The 13,655-nt window shown below is 42.0% G+C and overlaps 1 protein-coding gene across 1 annotated transcript in view; it reads right to left on the bottom strand.

Annotated features, from left to right (window-relative positions):
- Positions 1-12,124, bottom strand: part of LATS1 (large tumor suppressor kinase 1) — a 40,459-nt gene extending 28,335 nt beyond the window's left edge. Inside the window, exon 1 of the mRNA XM_023633126.2 lies at positions 11,753-12,124. The gene's annotated coding sequence lies outside the window, so the exon portion shown is untranslated. The remainder of the gene's footprint in view (positions 1-11,752) is intronic.
- Positions 12,125-13,655: the final 1,531 nt, after the last annotated feature.

Here is a 13,655-nt window from a genome sequence, read left to right as displayed (position 1 = left end):
ATGTGAAGCATCATGAAATCTCATTCAGTGCATACAGAAAGCCTGTTATGGGCCCGTGCTAAACAATTTTGCCTACATTCTTATCTAACCATGCTAACAGCCCTGTGAGGTTTGTGAATGAGGCAACTGAGGTTCAGAGACTAGGTAAAATAGTTTGTAAGTGGTACCACTGGAATACGAAACACCATCTACTGGGGGTCTATTTCTAGTCTTTTTCTTTTTTTTCAAGGAAGATTAGCCCTGAGCTAACATCTGCTGCTAATCCTCCTCTTTTTGCTGAGGAAGCCTGGCCCTGAGCTAACATCCGTGCCCATCTTCCTCTATTTTATATGTGGGACGCCTACCACAGCATGGCTTGACGAGCGGTGCCATGTCTGCACCCAGGATTTGAACTGGCGAACCCCAGGCCACTGAAGCAGAACGTGCGCACTTAACTGCTCCGCCACTGGGCGGGCACCTCTAGTCTTATTAAATGTAATCACCACTCATGTTTCATAAACACGTCTGTGGATAGATACAGGTATCTCCTTCTTGTCATTTAGGTCTCAGTCCTGTGTTACTTGCTCACAGACCCTTTCCCTGGTCATCTAATCACCCTGCTCTATTTTCTTGATAGCACTTATTACTATCTAAAATTATCTTACTTGTTAATTGTCAATCTCCTCTCACCGAATAAAAGCCACATGAGAGTAGAGGACCTTATTTTGTCTCATAACCACTGTCTGTCCACCGCCTATATCAGAGCCTGGCACACAGTGGGTGCTCAATAATTATACATGTTGAACAAGAGAAATAAACCTGTGTCTCCCAAACATCCCCAGTTCCTTTAACTATTCCCTAGTTCTAGTCCTGCTCTTCTGGGTACGCTTTAGTTTATCAAAATCCTACAAGTGCTAGAAAAGCACAGCACTTGTAACGGGAAACAAAAAACCATTAAAGAACTTGTTCTGTTAATTATTAGAAATGTGGACTTGGGCATTTCATTCTCTCAAAAACCAAGTCCCCTGAGGCATAAAATGGTTGGAGCGACAAGATTTACCTTATGGTGAACAAAGATTAAGAGGAACAATGCGATACAACTAAAGGGATATACACTCAAGTGTTTGAAGATGTAGGCTGTCCCTTGCAACACGAGCTACAACAGCAGATGATGACAGCAGTCTAGAGGCTCATCAGTAACTGCTCGAGTAATTCATAGTACATCTATATGATACGTGATGAAGCAGATGTTAAAAAGAATGTAGTTCTATCCAAAGATAGTAACATGAAAGATACCCAGAACGTATTCTTAAGCAAGAAAGACAAGTTTCAAAACACTACACATAAATAGTGACTTTCTGTTTTAAAATTAGATTATGGTAATGACTATACAGCTCTGTAAATATACTAAAACCCACTGAATTGTATGCTTGAAATGCGTAAACTTTATAGTATATTTTAGAGCTGTTAAAAATAAACCTTCTTCTTCTGCACAGCAAAGGAAACCAACAAAACAAAAAGACAACCTAACAACTGGGAGAAGATATTTGCAAACCATGTATCTGATAAGGGGTTAATATTTAAAATATACAAAGAAATTATACATCTCAACAACAAAAAAACTAACAACCCAATTAAAAAATGGGCAAAAGATCTGAACAGACATTTCTCCAAAGAAGATATACAGATGGCCAACAGGCACATGAAAAGATGTTCAATATCGTTAGCTACCAGGGAAATGCAAATCAAAACTACAACGAGATATCACCTCACTCCTGTCAGAATGGCTAATTACAAGACAGGAAATAACAACTGTTGGAGAGGATGTGGAGAGAAGGGAACTCTTGTGCACTGCTGGTGGGAGTGTAAACTGGTGCAGCCACTATGGAAAACAGTATGGAGATTCCTCAAAAAATTAAGACTAGAGCTACCATACGATCCAGCTGTTCTGCTGTGGGGTATTTACCCAAAGAATGTGAAAACACGAATGTGTAAAGATATACGCACCCCTACGTTCATTGCAGCATTATTCACAATAGCCAAGACTTGGAAGCAACCTAGGTACCCATCAAGGGACGAAAGGATAAAGAGGGTGTGGAATATATACACAATGGAACACTACTCAGCCATAAGAAATGACGAAACCCGGCCATTAGTGACAACATGGATGGGACCTTGAGGGTATTATGCTAAGTAAAATAGGTCAGAGGGAGAAAGTCAAATACCGTATGATCTCCTTCATAAGTAGAAGCTAAAAACAATGACAAACACACACACAGAAAATTTTTATAAAAAAATTTTAATAAATAAAAATAGCTTTAAAAAAGTAAACCTTTTTATTTTCTAAATTATATTTATAGATATTAATGACATACACACATACAGGAGTCTTGGCAGCAGGCCTGAGACAAGATGAAGTCCTGGAGCAGACCACTAGAGGCACAGTTTCCCGATGACTTCACTTCAATAATCAGCACTTTCATGGTACAATTGCTAATTAGTTATGAATTGATCAGATTCTCCTAGACAATCAGCCCACATTTCGCCATCTTATAAACACAGAAATGATGAGCTTTGTCACTATGTTGCTGAAAATAACACATATTCTGTCTACAACATAACCCAAACTACTGATAATTACTTCATAAATGAAATTAGGACTGACACATCTTGTGCTTTTATGAAGACAGCTGGTCCTTAATGAGCATTTTTTTCCTAAGTCTTCCCAAAATACTAATTTAACAGCTTACTAATGAATCTTTCTAGGCTTAACATTTAGCTCACCAGTCTAAACTTTGCAGAATTCACCTTCCTGCCCTTTCTGCAAGTGGAGATATTTTCCATTTCCGGTTCTGGAACCTATCATTTCTCCATGATCAAGGATTAACAATAGTGGTTGTGCAATTTCACATGTCAGTTCTCTCAGTATCTGGGTTGCACTTCATTTATAGCATCTATGCATTCCTTTTCTTTTTTTTTTTTTTGAGGAAGATTAGCCCTGAGCTAACTGCTGCCAAGCCTCCTCTTTTTTTGCTGAGGAAGAGTGGTACTGAGCTAACATCCGTGCCCATCTTCCTGTACTTTATATGTGGGACGACTGCCACAGCATGGCGGGCCAAGCAGTGCCACGTCTGCACCTGGGATCCGAACCAGCGAACCCCAGGCCGCAGAATCAGAACATGCGCACTTAACCACTGCGCCACTGGGTCGGCCCTAGGCATTCCTTTAATATCTCATTTATTTTGGGTTTCAACTCCACGTTAACTGTCATTTTATTATTATTTTATCATTTCCAAAATCATTCTCCTTGGTAGAGAAGAAAAAAACAAAATAAGCTTAGTTTTGCTTTTCTCTGTCAAGAAACAGCATTTGCTTCCATTCCTCTAATAAGAACCTCGTAACCATTAATCAGTGCAAAAATATTTCTTGAACTAATAAATGAGGTGATTTATCCCTTATTGCTACTCTTAAAAAAATATAAGCTTGGGTTTTTTTTCCTAATTATAAAAAGATGCACTCACTTAAAAATTCAAATACTATAAATTCTATAAAGTAGAAGTCCCTCATAATTCACCTCCCTCCATACAGGGCATCCCTGCAGGACAGGAATAATGGCATCCCAAAATATGCCATTCCTAATCCCTGTAATCTGTAAAAGTTATCTGATTTGGAAAAAGGGATTTAGCAGATGCCATTAAGTTAAGGATCTTGAGATGGGGAGATTACCTCCGATTCTCCAGTGAGCAGGACATGCAATTACAAGTATCCTTATGAGGCGGGAGCCGGGGAAGCTTTGATACACATAGAAGAGGAGGAGATGAAGACTGGAGTGGTGTCCAGAAGCCAAGGAATGCTGGAAGTCAACAGAAGCTGCAAGTGGCAAGGAAAGGCTTTTCTCCTAAGGCCTCTGCAGGGAGAGCGGCCTTGTCAACACCTGGATTTTGGGCCAGTGATACTGATTTTGGATTTCTGGCCTCCAGAACTGTCGGAGAATAAATTTACGTTGTTTTAAGCCATTAAGTTGGTATAATTTGTTCCATAAGCCACAGGAAACTACTAAAATCACTATTAATACAGCATTTTCTAACATATTACTGTTAATCAAAATGGGATAACACACAAAATATGATATCATTCTTTTCCATAATCATGTGAATTTACAAGAAGACAATGTTGTATTTTCCAAATTTATCTCACCAAAGAACTTCATTTCCTCAGAGCATTTCAAGACATTCATGTTCTGTGGAACTTAAACTTTAGAAAATGCTGGACCAGAAGATTCACTCTAGTCCTATGTTCTATAACTCTTTACTTTGATAACGCAATTTCTAACACTGCTAACATCCAAGTGAGTGCACAATGGTCACGGAAATGACTGAGTTCTGATATATGTGTAATACTATGTTTTAGGTCTAAATAAACGAAAAATTAGTTTATGCTTATCTCTATCTTCTTGTTGAAATAAACGTGAATAAAATATGATGTCTGGAATTTATCTCAAAATAATTTGGTTTGGTGGTGAAGAGGATAGAGACAGAGATGAGCTAAAAGTAGTGATAAACTGCTGATTGCTGTAGCTGGGTGATGGGTACATGAGAGTTCACTGTGCGATTCTCTTTACTTTTGTGTATGCTTGAAATTTTCCAAAACAGAAAGTCAAAAAAAAAGGCAATGACTGTAGCACTCTGGATCTTAGAAGAGTTCTGCTATGAATCATTCACACGCAGACTACACTAAAACACGCAGGACTTCTCAGAAGAAATAACAGAAATATTCTATATAAATGATCATTTCAACTGTAAGACGATCTGCGTCTTCTGATTTCAGAAATGCTGGAATGGAGGAAATGTGGCATATTTATATCCAATCTGTTGATAAATCCTTGTGGCGGAGACTATATTCACATACTACCCTCTATTTCCCAGATTAATTCTGGTCAAAGCCCTGTGAGCAGATGTAACATGTGTCACTTCTGGGCTAAGGCAGTTAATAGCCAGTGTGTTTCTCCATCTCTCTCTTTCCTGCTTCAACGACAACGCAGGTCACATTTTGAGATGATAGCTTCACAATTTGGAGGCTTACTACTCACACGCATTGGACTTTGTGTAAGCAAGACGGGAATCTCTGTTGTGTTAAGCCATTGATATTTGGGGATTTGTTACCACAAAACAGCCTAATATTGCTGTGGAAATAAACAAAGACCGCCCAAAACAAGTAGCGTCTATTTATTCAGAGCTTGCTATAGCAAAGGAGTCCGCCTCTATCACTTGTATTTGGCAGTGACTTAAAGGCAGGCAAAGGAGAGGAAAAGCTTTATACTAAAAAACCCAGAAGACTTCAGGTATGCTCTGATTGTAGGTTGTTGCCACGAGAAGCTGGAGGCCAGCTAGCCAGAAGCGGGGCATCCTAGTGATTGGTTTGGGGAATATATTTGGCTTTCTTTCTTTGGTCCTGAGCTGGAAGCTAGCAGTTGTTACCCAAGACCTCACTGTTTGGGCCTACAGCTACCGAGGCTATGGGTTAGAGTTCTATTTTCATATATGATCTGGCCATTGTGTATTTGTATATTTAGCCTCTCATTATCCTAAGACAGAAATCGGTACCCAGCAGCAAGGGGCAGCTGTAACAAAAACTTAATATGGTATTGGCTTAGTGGTCAGGCTGAGGGCTTCAAGAAAACTGATAATGAAGGCTGGAAAAATGGGGAAGCAAGTTTTATAGCAAAATGGCAAAATATTTGATAAAGCTGTTGCCTGTGATAACTTACAAGGTGGCAAGGAGCCTACTCAACTTGTAGTTCTATGAAAAGGCTTTGGAAAAGAGAATCTTAGAATCTCAGCTGCTACTGGCTATTTAGCAAAGTATTATAAATAAATGATAAGGTCAGGAAAGAAGCAGCTGACGTGCAAGCAGAAATAGAAACGAATAGAAAGAGTTCAGAAATTTAAAAAGTCTTGCAGGGTTCGACAGCAGCTTGCTTCCAGACCCCAAACAGGAACAGTTGGGATTTTTGAGCACAGATGCCCACTGAAGCGTCTCGGCTGTCTAAAGTACCTCAGTGGTAAAAATCACATCAACGGTATGGCTTTGCCTCAAATAATCAATTGAGAAGAGAACTGGGAGCTCTCAAATCTTTGGATAAGGTTGCTAACACATGTAAACTCTGGTTAAGGTTACTCACACGTGGAACTGACTGAAACTAAACACATCAGAGGCTTACTAACTTTGCGGAAACTTCTCTTAAAAAATTTTATAATAAACCACTCAAGCTCAAACTAAAAACACCTTTGACTATTCAAAATTTAAAACCCTTGAGCTCCCAACTTCTATGAGCAGTAATCTAGTTGACAAAGATTTGCACCTTCCAAAAAGGGAATATTCCTTTAAAGCTCACACTTCATATGTGGCCAAGGATGATAATGGACAAAAATCTCTCAGGGAATTCTTGGGGAACAATGGCCATGGCCACAGAGTTCTTCTGGGATAAATGAATCGAGGTTCAGTCAAGGAATCTCCCCTACCTCCAAGGCTGGTTGCTTTCACAAGATGTCCCTACTGAGATTCCAAATTCTTAGATCAGCAATTGCTGCTATCTCCCATTCTCCTCCTTTCTAACGGTAGTGCTTATTATGACCCTCCTCCTGGATCTACCATCCTGTACTATGGTGAGTGAGTAAGATGGGGACAGAGAGAAGACAGACCAAGAGAAAGAGTAAAGATAACTTCACAGGTCTCTGGATCAACAGGAGCCATGGCTGGACCTGATGGAGAAATTACTGGACATAGGGACCACACGACCTGTGAATCTAGCCACTGTTGCTTAGGGCCTAATATGCTAGCAAAAGAATAACATAATACTATGAATGTCTTTCCACGACAGTAAGTTCAGTGTTTTCTTGATTCTAAGATGCATGCTTTTCTACATCCTAATATTTCTGAAATTGAGTATATCTTAAAATCATTATTAAAATAAATTTGCCAGCTCCAAAGTAGAAGTTCTGGAATAGCAGACAAAGCACACAGCTAAGTGGACCATGAATAAAAAGTGAAATTTCCTTGTCACTTCAATTGTATTATTTTCATTGGCAGCACCACGTATGGTTGAATCTAGACCCTTGATTAATGCTCAAAATGTCTTCAAAAAGATTCCACTATGATGTAGCACTATGTACTCAGAAACTGTCACCCAATAGGCAATGTAATTAATGGCATAAACAATTGCCAAATTTAGGCAAGATCGCAGAATTTTCAAAGGTAAGAGAGACTCTTATGAAGTACAAGCACTGAGACATGAAACACCTGTCAAAACCTTTTGCGTTGGGGGCGGGCCCCGTGGCCGAGTGGTTAAGTTCACGCGCTCCGCTGCAGGCGGCCCAGTGTTTCGTTGGTTCAAATCCTGGGCGCGGACATGGCACTGCTCATCAAACCACGCTGAGGCAGCGTCCCACATGCCACAACTAGAAGGACTCACAACGAAGAATATACAACTATGTACCGGGGGGCTTTGGGGAGAAAAAGGAAAAAAATAAAATCTTTAAAAAAAAAACAAAACCTTTTGCGTTACCTCCGGAAGAAGCTGTTTAATTTCCAGCAGTAACTCACTCAACTAAGAAAAAAACAAAACTAAGAGCTTAAGCAGAAAGGAAAGACAAAACCCCAGTATTCTTCAGTATGCCTCAAAATTATATACTCAATTATAAAGACAATAAAGACGTTCACGACAATTAGTTAGGATTATGAAAAGCAGCATGTCACCATGTGGTTATGTGTTACCTATCTAAAGCCCAAAGTAATTCAGAAGAATCCTAGATTCTGACTGTGAATAGGCTGAGGTTCAAACTTTATCGTGACTGAAAAAAATGGTATACAAGTGAATGGATAAATGTATGCTACTGAAGGTTAATAAAAACTGTTTATTTTCTTTCCCCTGAAAAATTGTTACTAAATAGATGGCTTGTTTTAGACTTAATGGTGTCTTGGAAGTGAGAAAATAAGACAATTCAACCTCATTTTTTTAATAACTATATACTGAATTACATCATGCGGATGTACTATAATTTATCTACCCCCCATTGATAGGCATTTAAGTTGTTTCCAATTTTTTGCTAATATAAATAATGTTTCAAACACTGATAATTTCAATTGCTTTGTAATATTCTAGTTCTGAGGATGGGTGGTAAGTTCATGGATGTTCATTTTATTATGCTTCATAGCTGACATGTACATACCATATTCTTCGTACATATAAAATTAGTTAATATAAAAATACTACAATAAAAATTCTTGCGCACATATTGTTGAGCATTTCTCTTAAGATAAATTCCCAGAAGTAGAACTGCTGGGTCAAAGAGAATGCATATTTAAAATTCTGATACTTACTGTCAAGATTGCCTTCCAGAAAGGTCTACTAACTTACAATCCCTCCAACAAGGTATGGTCAACACTGGAATTAACAAATCTCAGTAATCTTTGCTAATATGAAAATTCAAATTAATAATAGGTAAAGAGAAAAAATTTTTTTTTTTGAGGACGACTGGCCCTGAGCTAATATCCATGCCCATCTTCCTCTACTTTATATGTGGGATGCCCACCACAGCATGGCCTGCCAAGTGGTGCCACGTCTGCACCCGGGATCCAAACCAGCGAACCCGGGGCCACTGAAGTGGAACGTACACACTTAACTGCTGTACCACCTGGCTGGCCCGAGAAAATTTTTTTTTTTTGGTAAGGAAGACTGGTCCTGAGCTAACATCTGTTGCCAATTTTCCTCTTTTTGCTTGAGGAAGATTGTCACTGCGCTAACATCTGTGCCAGTCTTCCTCTATTTTGTATGTGGGATGGCACTGCAGCATGGCTTGATGAGCAGTGTATTGGTCTGCGTCCGGGATCCAAACCCATGAACCCCATGCTGCCGAAGAGGAGCACGTGAAGGTGACCACTATGCCACCAGGCCAGCCCCTAAAAAGAATTTTTAAAAGAACTCTTCAAAACACAACAGTTTACCTCTTTAACCCATGCTACACTGCTGCCAGATTCGTCTTCCTAATAAACAGTTCTTATCACATCACTTCCCTGCTCCGGATCCCTCAATGATGCCTTTAACTTACTGGTTAGAGGCAGACCTCTGGAGTCAAGCCGGAGGGTGTGAATCCCAGCCCTGTCCCTAGCTTGCTGCATGCTCTTGCCAAGCTGTGCCTCAGTTCCTTCATTTTCAAATGTAGGCAATAATGGTCCCATTTAATAGGGCTGTTTTGAGCATTAAATAAGTTTAATGCATGTCAAATGTTTAGAATAAACAACTGACTCAATAAATGCTAGTTATTATCTTATTTCTTTCTGCTACCTTACCCAGACTCTCCCCGGTGTACCTTATACTCTAACCAAGCCAAATTACTTGTTCTCAGCTAACGTACCTTGTGCTTTTCTACTTTCATGTCCTTACTCATCCTGTTTATTCTCCTTGGGAGAGCCCCCACCATATTTTTTCTTGTAGAAATTATACCCAACCCTTAAGGTACCATTCAAATGCCTCCTTCACAGAGCCTTCAATGAACTGCCAGTTGTTATCCTTCTCCTCTGAACTCCAAATGCACTCTGCATAGTCAAATAAAACTTATGTTTTTGTCCTATTCTTGTACTTATTTTTTCTACTAGATCACAGATTCATAGAGCATAATGTGTCTTGGAGAGAGAGAGATTTTATACATAGAAATATATATATATATTTTTTCCAGATGGAGTAATGGATTCAGAAAGGTGAAGTGGGCTTCCTAAGGTCATGTAGCCAGCTAGCGGTCATGCTAGGAATGGACTTCACAGATCCTGAACCAGCCCAGGGTTCTTTTCATGATACCCACAACTTGAGTCTCCTAAGGGCAGGGATCATGACTCATTCACTCTTTGAAGGGACACAAACTGATGAGACTGAACAGATAAAACCTCCATCTCTTTGAAAGTTCAGACCTTCATCAAACATGCGAATGTCAGTAAATCCAAACAAATACTATTGATATATTGTCCATCCTAGGGCAAAAACAGATACCGCTACATAAGATTTCAGTGTGTTCCCTTGGGTTGAAGTAGGTTTATAAAAAAGACGGACTGTCTCAATGCTTTGACTCAATCAGCTAGGAGAATAGCAAAAGCAATACATCTGGTGTCTTTCTTAGCAGCACAGTCTTAGTTGTTTAGACAGCAATATTCAAGAATCTCTGCATACTGATGACATTGTCTTCAATTCACTAAGAATTAATTGACCGAAAGTGAAGACAATCACTATATTTTATCTTCATGCTGAAAAATGACTGCCATTTCTACCTGATAAAAATTTGTTCAACAACTAAATAACTCTTTCCGTCTACAAAAATCTCCCACTAATCTAAACATAACATCTTGAATAAAAACTAAATAACCAGATCTGGAACTGTTCCAAGGCTATATTTATATACAATAACAAGGACTAGCATTAAAAATAAAAATAAAAACTCAACCTACAGAAGGAAATCCAGACCGTACCAAAAAAATGTAGCAGAAGTATTTTTTATCTGCTTTTGCAAAGTGGCAAGGAATATTCAACAAACGTTCAGGAGCAGAAAGAATGCACCTTCTCCAGCGGGTGCCATGATCCAGTTTCTTGCAGTAGCAGCCGATTAGAGAACACAATGCTACTTCTTTTACTGGTAAATCAGTCAAATTCCTCACTGCCTTAGGGAATCAACTAGCCCATTTTACCTGTCTGTCAATTTATTAAATGAAAGAAATAACCTCAAATGTAGGTATCTTAGCAGAGAACATTCATTCCAATTATAATGTCCTACATTTTCTTCCCCACGGAGGATTCTCATAAAAATTTTTAATCTTCAATAAATAACCCATAAAGACCTGAGAAGTTTCATGATCCCAGACATTCAAACCCATTTCCAAAACTGGAGTGATACAACACTATTTGTGTGGAAAACTATAGTATTTCTCCATAGATTTACGAATAACTTCTACACGATGATATATATTTTAAGTCATATTAACATGAGTCGACAAACATCAAACTTCGTTCCCTTAGAAAATAATTTTCAATTGGAGAAGGCAGAGAATGGGGTTAAATCAAGTCATTTAATCCCACCTGGGAGTCATTCTTTGCGAGACAAACTCTTCTTGAGGTTATAACATACAGTGTTCCTTTCATTTCCTTTCTTTCATTTTCTGTATTTATATACACACTCCTACTCCATCAAGATGCCATCTCTCCCACCCCTTCCAACGACGCACCGTAACCTAACATTACAGTGGACTGGAAACAAAAATTCCCAGGATTTCTTCAAGCTCTATCCAGGATCGGGTCCCCCCTGGGATGCAAAGAACTGCGGCTCTTTCACTGCAGTTTTCCTTCAGAACCACTCTCGCTTGCCTGCCTTCCTAAACACCGTGGTCCCGCGCATGCAGGGGATCGGGGTGGAGGTGGGAGGGAGACAGTCCGCGCAAGGCCTCCAGCCGGGCAGCCTCTTCCCAGCCTAACCTGCACCCCCAAGGCCGCAAAGCCTGGGGCTCTTCCCCCCGCCCCGGGCGCGGCCAACCCTCGCTTCCCCAGGGCAGGGCTCCGCTCGGGTCCATGCAACCAGCCAAGTGAGGCCCGCACCGGGCCGGCCCGCTCGCCGGCCCGCGGCAGCCCCTGGACCCCCGCCAGCCGGGATGGGCGTGGGCCCGGCGGCCACAGCCCCGCCGACTCGGGCTCGGAGGAGACAGTGCGCCCCACCCGCTACGCCGGCCCCGGACCTACCTGCATGGGAGAGCGGGGCTCCTGGACAGCGGTCACGGGCCCGAGGGCGGGCGCCGAGGCGCTGGAGCCCGTCCCAGGCACCCCGAGTGTCCCCGGTGGGGCAGGGCGGGGAGAGACGCCGGGGGGCTGCCGCGGGCCAGCGCGGCCCGTCGCGGGGGTCGCGGGGACCTGGCTCTCCCCCTAGCACCAGCCCGCCGCCGCCGCCGCCGCCATTTTGCCTCCACTCGGTGTCGCCGCCGCCGCACTCGGCGGCAGGTTTCCCGGATGTGGGCATTTCCCGGCGTCGCTTGCGCGGGGGCCGGAGACTGGGGGCTTCTGCCCGCCCGGCGGCCGGGAGCGAGCGCGCCGCTTGCCGCCTCCCGCCTCCCGCCCGCCGCCGCTCGCCCGCCCCTCTGCGGGCTGACGGCTGTCGCCCCCGCCTTGCGCTGCCCGGGCGACTCGCCCCGGCCGGGACCGGCTCTCCCCTTCCGAGCGCGCTCGTTTATTTCAATCTTCCTCTTTTCTCAATTGGGCGCTTTCTATGGACGGACATAGAATAAAGAGGCGCGTCTCACGGAGCTTAATTCTCCGAAGGAAACGGCAATGAGTTGCCTTCGGAAACCTCGCTGTGGACATCAGGATTCGGACTTTGAAATAAATTGATTTTTTTAGCACTCTTCCCCCGAGTGATTCCGTGGGTTTAAGTATTTTCTGAATCAGCCAGATTAATATATTCTTGAACCAGGACAGATGAGCAGAGTTTAGAGATTTTCAATGTCAACTGAATCGGTGGAAGAGAAGCCATTATGGTCACAGCTGGAATAACAGTGACGGCAAGAAGAGGTTTTTGTTCTTGTTAAATTGAATTAGAAACTTCAGGTGGGATCATTGGGTTTATGATGTTTGAAAGTACCGTCCACCCTTTGTAAAGACCGCCTTTGCCAATTTTGCCTCTAGAAAATATATACAGGTGGTATTTTCAAATATCTTGTTTCACCATTTTTCTACTGGAGACTAACTATAAAAACTTTTTTTAAAGACTTCTCTTTTTGATGTTAAACTGACTCCCGGCTGCTGTATCCAGAAGTTTACATTGAAAACCTCTATTATACGATTACATTCCAAGAGCACTTGGTTGAAAATCTATGTTCCACAAGCACAGTTTGTAGAACGTTGAGGATATGACCCCACGGCGCGTCATTCTAGGGTCCCTATCAACCTCAAAATTATAGGAATTATATGAATCTAGTATGTTCGCAGGCCTGCTTGCTCTTTCCAGAAGGATTGCGTATCTGGAACAGCATATTGTCTCCGGAATCTTGTCACCTCTGTCACCAACCCATAGAACTTCTTCCCTTGAGCTCTTTCATTCTTTTTAAGCCTAAAGGCGAGTATCTCCATAAACTACTGTTTTGGGGGAAATTCCCAGATAATTTAAGGAGCTCGGTGAATTGCTCTGTCTCGGACTAGGAGGCTTACTCCTGGGAAGTAGGGGGAGAGAAGGGCAGAGAAAGGAGAGAAGGGATGATCAGGAGAGAACTGACAAGATGAAAGGCGGCTGAGAGTGAGGGCAGGCTGGAGGTGAAACTCCAGGGAAATGGTTACTAGGGCTGCTGGGTGTCTCAGAATGGCAATATCTGCCGTTGCGTTTGAAGGCTTTGTATTGTTGTGATGGAAAACCCTTGGTCTAGCTTCAGCCTGCTCAACTCTTCAATACTTCATGGAAGCGGGGTTGTTTTGCTTTCATTTTGTTTTTATCAACAGATGTAAGGGCCAGATTTCATTCTTGGATGACTGTAGGAACAGGGGCAGCACACATCAGGCATGGAAGAAGTCTGTAGACTAATGTGGCCCTGAGAACATAAGGCCTCCCAGGAATTCATACAATCTTGGGGGCGGGCTCTGGACTAGGCGGGGAGCAGCT

Source organism: Equus caballus, chromosome 31 (assembly GCF_041296265.1).
Source record: "Equus caballus isolate H_3958 breed thoroughbred chromosome 31, TB-T2T, whole genome shotgun sequence".
Classification (NCBI taxonomy): Eukaryota; Metazoa; Chordata; class Mammalia; order Perissodactyla; family Equidae; genus Equus; species Equus caballus.
The sequence above is the reverse complement of the archived record's forward strand: the minus strand, read 5'-3'. Positions and strand labels throughout refer to the sequence as shown.